This window comes from Dysidea avara, chromosome 9, assembly GCF_963678975.1.
Source record: "Dysidea avara chromosome 9, odDysAvar1.4, whole genome shotgun sequence".
NCBI lineage: Eukaryota > Metazoa > Porifera > Demospongiae > Dictyoceratida > Dysideidae > Dysidea > Dysidea avara.
The window spans coordinates 33334066-33343116 of NC_089280.1; positions in this window are offsets into that span (position 1 = coordinate 33334066).

The window sequence follows — 9051 nt, forward strand, 5'->3', positions numbered from 1 at the left end:
CGAACTCTTGGTTGTACAGTATAGGTAAACAAAGATAAGTTCCTCTCCCATCTTATTCTAGGATTTCTATTGACAAGGAAAATTCAATTATTTGTATACAGGCTCAAAATTGAGAAAATATAAAGAAAGTGAATTAATATTATACAGTCAGTTTGCTTTTGGATATTTAATGTCTCCAACCACACCAAAAATTCGATGAATCCATGCATCTCATCACTGGTCATCTGAACATTCTGAAAGTGATACCTCACTCAATCAACCATATATTCTGTTTATTAGACTGAATAAAGTCATGATTACCTAAACAATCACTTAATTAATGTTATATAATTATCCTATTCCATTTTCCTGGAGGTTCCACTGATAAAATGCAATTTCAGCAATGATAGCAGCTAGCCAAGCTGCAAGTTGATTCAGAAAGCATTCCATTCTGTATAATAGACCCCATCCAGAATTCAACTCAGTACTCAGGCTGAGATATCTGACAATAGTCCACTACTCTGTTAATGAATCATTGATGTTCACACAATATAGCCTCCTTGAGGTATCTGAATGTTTGCTCCTCACACACTGCACAAAATTCCTTTAGATTCTGCTTAGACTGAGTTGATTCAGCTTGTCACCATACTTGTTTCCTTTGTAGTGTAGCTATACACATACTGATTTATGCCGATCAGAAAGGCTGGGCCTCAGACTGTACATTCTAAAGTCAAGTAAGTAAAAATAACTCACATACTAGTAAAAACAAAGTTCCCTACTTGATATATCCGAAGATGAACACACTGAGTCAGCTATTCCCACAATTAGTACTTCGTTACTAATGACAACCAACAAGAACCCACAATCGATCCTTAAATTCGTTTTATCTTTCTTTGGGTATTATTATTATTATTATTGTTACTGAGCAGACAGCACAGCTGATATGCTCAGGAAAAAAAAAAGCAATCATAAAATGAATTTAGCTACGTAGTTACAAAGATTACAGTTATTGGGTTCCATACAATGTTTGCAGTTCCGCTGAAAAAGAGTCAATATTGTTGCTCTCAATGATGGAAGATGGTAAGTTGTTCCAATCCTTAATTGATCTGGAGAAAAAGCTCTGTTGGTATGAATAGGTAGATGAATTTGGTAGAATAAAACGATGTGGGTGATATAGTCTGGTGGATCTTGTCATTGAAATAAAATGAGGAGGAATTGACAGTGAATAATCTTGATGTATAATTTTAAAAAGTGCTTGTAATCTGGATATTTTACGTCTCAGCTGAAGGCTTGGCCAAGAAAGATGCTGTAACATAGCTGTGACTGAACTGAATCGGTTGAAATCATTTAGGACCCATCTAGCTGCCCTACGCTGTACTTTCTCTAGCTGTTGAATATTGTTATGGTGGTATGGGTCCCAGATGTACGTTTGATTACCTGCTGGAAGTGCCACTGATAACTTGTACAGCAATGGTAAGTTGCAAGCTTCAATCTGAGAAAGCATTCCGTTCCGCAGTTTAGTCCATCATTCCGTTCCGTTCCGTTCCGTAGAGTAGACCCCACCCCGAGGGGTAGGCTCGAATGTAGGCTAGTCTGTGGGATTACATGTTGCACGTGAGAAAATCTGATAGCAACGCGTGAAGATGACAACAAGCCTTCTCTGCGTTCTGCTTGTAATCCTTGTGGCAGGTACTTATCCTAGTTAATCATAATTAGCATGTATGAATGTAGCTAAGTTAAGCTAACTGCATGGTTACAAACGATGACTTGAAGAAGCTTCATTTTCATGTGACTGGTCAGTGGGCTCTACTTCTCCGATGTGCATGCCATTGTGAAGGCATAGCTATAAGTTTGGAAAATTGAATTAGCATTGTCCAGGAACATCTGCTGTAGTGCGTAGCTATAGCTGGTCGTTTTGTTGCTAATTAAGAAACCGCCATTCAGGACTCAAAGATTTATTTGACTATAATACTTATTACCTAACTATATACTCAAAGATTTGACACCACGTACGGTGCAAACCGGCTCGAGAAGAGTCATAACCCAATACTATGACGTAGCGGCTAGCTAGCCATGGCATTGCAGCTTTAGTTAGGAGACAGAAGAATCATTTGTTTTTGTCTGGTATTAAGCTTGTAATTGATGCCAGCAACTAAAAAGAGTAAAGAAATATGTTGCCATCGTCATAGATATACTATGCCATTGTGCATGAATAGCTGGGCTCTCAGTAAGTGTCAGTTTAGCTCAACATTTTTACCATGGCTATCACCAACATCAAAGTGTAAAATTTGATAAAAATTAATATGCAACAGATCATAAACATAGTAGTGCATCAAAGAAACTATTAAGACTGTCCCTCTGCATGGTGAAAATTCTTCACACCATGAAGTTAATGAAATAGCACTGTCTGTGCCACAGTGACCATAACAAATGATATACTTAATTAGCTACCAGCACTCAATATAGTTTGTAATTGCTTTATGAAAGCATTGAGTGATCAAGAGTGTAAAAAGATAAGGCTCTTTGATGTTATTGTAGAGTTGGTTGTGCTAACCCTGATTGTAAAGTAAAATCATTTGTCATGACTACAAGTAGCAGTGAGCCAATTACTGAAGAGTACCACAGTAGGAAATTTTGGCAAATTTGGCGAGTAAGTGGTGTTTCGCCAAACTAAAATCTACCAAATCATTAATTTGTCCAATACAAATTGTTGGCTGCTAACAAATTTGCTCTTGCCAAAATCCTATTGTAGCAAATTTGCTAGGATTTGCCTGTTCATGGAGAATAAGAATATCTGGCCTTGTTTTGTGTTCATACAACAATTGCACCCTGTGGGTCGAACTTTAATTTCACGCATTTCAATGTAATCCTCAGAAGGGAAATTTGATTCTTGTTGTGATATTTACATCTTTGATAGTGTAATACCATTCAATACTCAGCAAATTTTAACACTGTAATACTCAGACTTATGTGATAATAGTTGGTCTTTTAGTATTGAATATTTACAATGAAGACTGTAAATAATATCCTCTATTTCAGTGAAAACATCAAAGCTTGAGCTGTACATTAACCATAATTATAGCACTCAAATAGGTGAAATGTAACATTTAGCACACTAACAGTCACTACCACCATGCAGCAGCATGGCATGATAACTCACCTATAGAATAGTGTGTATTTGTTATGTAATAGCACAAAGTGTAACTTTTCACAATAGATGAGTTAAATTGCTCTTCAAGTTGAAAAGCACTACTGTAAATCTGGAAAATTTGTCGTCAAAGAATTTTCGTCACTGACTGAATCAAAAAAATTTTTAATTAATGACGAATCATTTTTAACTATACGAATAATTCGCACTTACAAATATATTAACGTATTATTCCGTTAAAAAATTTTTCATTGATTGTGCTAGCGACGAAAATATGTTGCATTGCAATTTTAATAGACGAAAATTTGCTACAACGTAATTTTACGGTATTTGAAAGAAAATTAATGTTATACATCAATGGCCTGGAGACAGGTAAAGTTGACATTCAGCTGCTTTATACTAGGTGTTTACATGAGTGCATAATAATTTATTATGCACATACGTAACAGCAAAAAGGAGCAGATCACAAAGAAACCAGCTGTGAAATTGATCGCACTTTCAGTAAACTGTATAGAATAGTTCTTTGGAGTGTAAGACACCTTAGTAATTAGTTAATTGGGATTCTGTTGTTCTGGTTGTTGACTTTTCTGTTTGACAACCCTGTTACAGTTAAACAAAAGCAACATAGTTGACCACCTTAGTTTATAGTGAGTATTTAGATATACGCATCATTATTGGATGGTTACTATGACACTATACAGCAATTCAGCTAGTGGTCCCTGAGAATTAATATTGGCTGTGAATGGGTTATTGCCAACTTCATTTTCTGCTATAATTGTTGCTTTCTCATACTATTCGTTTGTGCAACACACTGCAGTGTTTTAGTCTATGAAGCCATCTAACATCATACCAAAAGTTTTCCAAAACGTTTACCTACTACACATTATTTTTGTGTGAATGGTGACACAACCCACATGGCCATCTAAATGACCACAATTACCCCCCCCAAGACAGAAAACTCTTCTCTTCTAGCTACAGTTTAGTTTGATGCCTTTGGCATTACTGCACTATTAGCTACTCTAATTATTACTAATGCACAACTCTTTATAATAGTGTTATAACTAACGGATCTTGGTCACTATCCATAAATTCTGCTGCAAGATGGCACTGCATGTGTACAACTTGCTACTGATTTACGCAATGCTGCATGGAGACTGACCACTACGTTCTCCCAATATTTCTGTCATATAACATGCACTACATGTGACATTCCAGGTCATGCATAGTATACTAATAACTGTCTTTCTTCATGATTACAACATGTTTCATACATAAGCACTATGTGTGTGCTCATGCATTCAAAATGTTGCACTTGGGTGTGACCTTTAATACAACACTCAGGTTCTCTTGACCTTACACTCATATTATGTTTTTCTGTTCTTAATATTTTACAGTTATATACTTCATACACTATAATGTTTATGCACAGTGTTTCCTGTTCACTTATATTACAACCACAAAGGGATTCCCTTGAATGTGTTGAATTCCTTTTTGGCTATATTCGGTGAATGCAATCTAGCCACTAGAAACCTGTGAGAAGGTTTAAAGCCTGTAAATACAGAGAGTCATATATAGGTACAGAGGAGTCACTCTGCTGTCAGCAGCCATAGAACATGTCACATGAATATCAATATCACTTCAGTACCTTTTGTGACTGTGTATTCTTATGTTGTGTGTTCACAATAGCTATTGCTAGTGCCACAGTGGACTTGTAGATCAATGAATAAACTTCCATATGACTAAAGTTCACAATCTCTTCTTTTAGAGCATCACATGAATTACATCCCTGTGTTTAAATCGTTGTAGATTGAAGTGTTTTTGCAATTGGTGAATCTTCTACAACATGTTGTCCTTTATGATGTCATCATTCCGAATTGCAAATTCATGTGACTTTCTGTATACAAGTTATCGACTAAATGAATATCAGTAGCTATTTTAGTGGCTTATGCGGACACGGTGCATGCATTTAAGTTTTATGCAGCTTTAAGGGTTAAATGTAGAGGTCACATTTGATCAAGGATTTGTGGTTTTGAGAAAATCTTTTACACTGCTGTGCAAATTTCTTGATTATAGCTACATACAGTATGATTGCAAAGATTGTGTAAATATCTTCTATGTAAATTTAATGGCTATTTGGTTAAATTAAATTTAAATTCTATACTTTCAGCAGAGCTGTTCTCCCTTATGGGACATAGCTATGTGCTATTTTATTTTTATTTTATTTTATTTTATTTTTTTTTACGTTTTGTAAACCTTGCTGTAGAAAAGTACAACACATAGCTATATACACAGTTATTATAGAGTCATAATATATCTTTTTATGTTCTGTAAAACAGTCCGCCATCCATTTGTGTGACCTTCTAATAGAATATTTGGTGGAATTGAATCCCATAGGTCAACAACTGCTGCCTGCCAGCTGCGACGTAAACGGTCTAAAGTATGAAAGTTGCATGGGTTCTGGAAATGTAGATGGCTGGCTGGATCAAAGCCACGCAACCTCTGAGATGATCTAAGTGGAGTCTTAAACTTAGGACAGAAGGTTTGCAGATTACCACGACTCTCTCCAGCCAGAAGGCGACAAGTAAGACCCAGAATTGAAGCATTCCGACGATCAGTTAGAGATTGAAATGTAAAACCACACATGTTCTCAACACGAGCTTGTAAAACTATGACAGTCCATAAAATTATACATGTGCATATAAAACAATATGTTTGATATAAAGTATAACATTCAGTTATGATCGATAACATAAACACTTTTGATTCATTGAGAATAAGTGGTAAATGTCATCACAACACAACTTAGTTATGTACACTGCAGTATAATTTATTTGAATGGTCTAACCAATGGCCCCACACTAAGGATATAAAAGCAAACCAATATGCATAAGAATGTACATGCATTCAACAATCATAATGTGTGCATTCAGTCTATGTCCACACATGCTGTACTACCAGTGAGTATATAAGAGAATTGGTAATTTCAGACTTTTACATTCCTCAAAATGATTGTAGTTGGTTTAGAGGGCCATCGTTTGGTTTCATACCTTCATTAATTGTGCATTTATCTACAGTGTGGATTCTTCTCCTTGTTTTCTAGTCTCTCTAAGGGTAATGAAGTGGGAACATTTTGCTAGCAGTAGCCATCAAGCCATTCATCATTGGCAGTTTGAAGTAATCATTATAGGTGACCGTCTCAGTGAATGCCATGTAGATTACGAATTTCTTTTGCAGTATCAGCATTATTTCAGCCTGTTCCAATGAATAGGCTGTCAAATTTTCAGCAAGTAGTTTTGGAATTATAGCACTAGACAGGAGGAAGATTGATTTGTACAGTAAATAGGTTGAAAATAAGGTGCAGGAACTTAAATTTGCAGCCATTACTTCCATTTGCATTGGCCACAGATTAGCTTTAAAAGTTTCACGATGAATTGGCAAATCTACACCAAGGCATAGTTTTAGCTCTGTAGTCACTTACTCTCTCATGTATGAAGATGTTTGAATGAAGAAATGATAACAATCTTATCTACACCTACCACAGTAATCACATTGTAAATAAATGCATGTAATACACGTACCATTGGGGCCACAGAAACAAAATGAACTCTTCATGAACAGACAAATGAATAAAGAGACTTGCTTCCCTGAGTATTAAATTTAATTCTTCTTGTAGCATGCAATAATATGTGCAAACTATGCAGGTTTTTGCTGAGATGGTTGCTGTCTGTATTCACCAACTTTTGGATAATCTTATGAAGCATTCATATTAGTTTAGGTGGGATATGGCAATGCTTCCTTCTGCTACCAGTGCTAGTACTAGAGCTACTGTTTGTTTTGGCTGCATGCTTAATGTTTGACTTAGCTGATAGCTACTGGCTGTTTGCTGATGCTATTGCTGTTAACTACAGTACCTGTTGCTAGCTGGTAGCTAATTGGCTGCTTGCTACTACTAGTTTTTCTAATTTTTCTTGCTAGCTATTAGTTGCTGTCTGCTTTAACTGCATACTGACTGTGGTTATTTGCTTATGTTGTTCTATCTACTGGTGATAGTTGCTCCAGTTTACAGTAGCTAGGACTTGCATGCGACTTCACTTCAATACAGAGTGTTTTCAGGTGATAACCAGATCTACTATTTTTATTGAGACACTTTACTGTTCATATAAAGCTATAGGTAATGACAAAAATTTCCAAGCCCTCTTTACATAAGCATGAAATTTTGGTCATGGCCTAGAGTATATGGATGCATACTTGTCCACATAAAGTGTTTGGTGCATTCTAAGAATCACAAGGAAGGCTGGAAATTTCAAGCTCTCTTGATGTTTCATTGTAAAGCCAGGTAGTCAATGTTGCTGTTATATCTTTTAGATGCTAAATGCCATATTCAAGTGGTATAATTTTGTATCTTGCATTTGTATATGTGTACATGAAAATTAGCTAGGTCATGCATAAAGTGCATCCATCCATACTGTAGGTGTCAATGGTCAAGTCACAGTCACTATATTGAGAAGTCCAGCTGGTACACTAGTCAGTGGATATACATATGACTATCCCATATTGAGTAATGTTACTCTAACATGTATGGTGACATCAAGTGATGAGCCAATATCTACAATGATCAACTACCAGTGGAACGCTACAGAATGTTTTAAAAATACAAAGCATAATGCTCCAACATGTTTCAATACTGACCGGACAGGAAAAATATTAACTGTTGATAATCTACTTGCAGAGGATGCTGGTACCATCATTTGTACTGTAACCATTGGTAATGATAGTTATTCCAGTAAACCATTAACACTTCGTGTAACAGGTTTGCACATAATATACTTAAATGTGCATGTAATAATATGTATAATGCAGTAGTGGATCTAGCTAGGGTTTTGAGGTTTTGGTAAAACCCCCTTTTAAACTTAGCTCAATAGCTAGCAGCCTAACTAGTTCAGTAGCAAGTAGCAATGTCATTGTTGTTTTGACTGTATTCAGCATAGCAAAAAAACCTATATTTCAGTTATATGTATGCAGTTGCATTTAACTAACATGCATTCATATAGCTATTAGACCCGTTTGTGGTGGATTTTGGCGGTGTCTAATTACTTAGACCCTTTTCATATTTATTACATGCACCCACACTGGTAACGCTGGCAACACATCACCCCGTGAAAATTAACTTTAAATCCATAACTGTTGTTACGGATGGAGTAATGGCTTGTTTCTATTAATGAATGCTACATTTTTCTGTTATATACAAGCAGCTGTCAATAGTGTTAAGGTGCAACAAACTACATAAAGAGTCTAAATAAGTTGGACTTCAGACCACAGGAGCCTAAGTAATTTAGTAACCCTCAGGTCCTGTAGTAGTGCCTTTGCTTTGCTCAGGTGCCACGACACAGGGCCATCAGGTTACTAAATTACTTAAATCCCTGTGGTCTGAAGTCTAACTACAAGTACACAGAAAAATTTGGAATTTTCAACTAGAGTAGGGACCAAAGCACATCAATAAAAAGTACTGAAACAAGTTGGAGTAGTCCATGATATCAAATCACAGTAAAACAATAAGAAGTGTTATATCCCTACTGTGCTTCTTATTGTTTTACAGTGATTTAATATTGTGAACTACTCCAGCTTGTTTCAGTACTATTTTATCGATATGCTATGGTTCCTACTCTAGTTGAAAATTCCAAATTTTTCTGTGTATACTTGTTTATTAACTTTTTTTTGTAAATGCATGTAATTATTATTATTGGTGTACCCATGTATATTGCATCTACCGTGTGCCCCAGCTATATCAATTATCGTCTGAAAAGTAAAGTATCCATTGTGCTTTGTTGTCAGCTATGTTCAACTGTTATACAGCGAAATCAGTGGCAGCGGAAGGTGGGAGCTTGAAGGGCTGGAGCCCCCCAGCTTTCAGATGAGAAGGGCAG